We start from the raw sequence: 1455 nt of genomic DNA on the forward strand, positions 1-1455 counted from the left end.
GCAATGAAAAATTATGTATTGACTTTTACTAGATACGAACAATATGTCCAGTTACGGAAAGTACTGCTGTCCTTTCAAAGCAGTATGTCACGAGATTTGTGAGCTCTCTATGGCAAATTATCACCAGACTGGAGATGTTAGAGTACCGTATGATATAAATCTGTGCCATTATACGGAACACAAAGTTTTAATTGTGGCTCTGTATGTTATAACAAACAAGCAGATCCCATCAACAGAAGGCGACAGCTTACGCTATACATTTGCACAATATTTCTGCCCTGGGATGATTTCCATAAATATCTCATTACAAGTAATGCAGGTTTTGGGATTACCAATTAAATCCAAATCTCACTCTTACATGAATGAGTAGATTATCTTCTAAAAGGGCTATATTTTTGTATGATTGCAACAAGGAAAAAAATGCCCAAATGAACAAATGAGTATGAACAAAATTCAAGACAGTGGAACCTTTAACTGACTCTAGTAGAAATTTATCCAACTATGACAATAACACCTTGTGCCTGCACTGAAAACCCTTAATGCTCTGTGCCTCTGTAAATTGCAGAATTAAAAAACATAACATATTGGCTATGAGTAAATAGTTTATTTAAAGTGCATTTTGGCACAGTATTTGTATAAATCATCTTAAAACATTTCATTCTTAAAATACACTCAGGAATATCAGCATTCTGTGCAAAATCAGAAATCCTGAGTGCAAGATGTGGTATTGTTTAATACTGGATGTACAAAATGGTAAAAAAGAATACCTACAATATTTCCTTATTTACTGTATGACAACATCCTTAAGTTAAACAACAGCATACATGAGAACCACCAGATATTTGTATTCAGAGCACAGCTGCAGCATGTCCAAATTAGATCAGCAAGATTGTGAGGTACATAATAAATTTATGCATTAATAAATTAAAATTCTAGAAAAAAGGCAATTTCTATTCATCATGCACTAATAGTATATCTTTCAATGTAGTTCTCCGTAATCCTGAAACACGTACCAAAAGCTGCCTGGATATTTTGTAAGAAACAGTTTAAATTTCTAAAAATAAAGTTAATATTAAATAAAGATTGCAAAAACATAATTAATGCAGTTTAAGAACTTCTAATCTAAACATGTCTGCTTATAAGTATATAAATTAAAATTGAGCAACTCTGTGGGTTATTGTGTCAAAGTTACTTCAAATTTATGTAGCATGAAAAAGCGGTTAGAGCACCTTTGGCCCCTGCCACACGGCAGGGAAATCACGAGCCGAAGCGCGGCTTTTAAAAGCCGCGCCAAAAAAGAAACGCCGCAGCGGGATACCATGGATCCTCTGGCCGCGGCGCCTTATCTCCCTGGCACGATCAGATGCCGGGGAGAAAACACAGTTCCGACGGGGAGGCTGCTGAACTGCGCATGTCGGAGCATGTGCAGTTTGGGTGGGGCCCGGGGATTCGCCG

Source organism: Gekko japonicus, unplaced genomic scaffold, assembly GCF_001447785.1.
Source record: "Gekko japonicus isolate JY-2015 unplaced genomic scaffold, Gekko_japonicus_V1.1 scaffold94, whole genome shotgun sequence".
NCBI lineage: Eukaryota > Metazoa > Chordata > Lepidosauria > Squamata > Gekkonidae > Gekko > Gekko japonicus.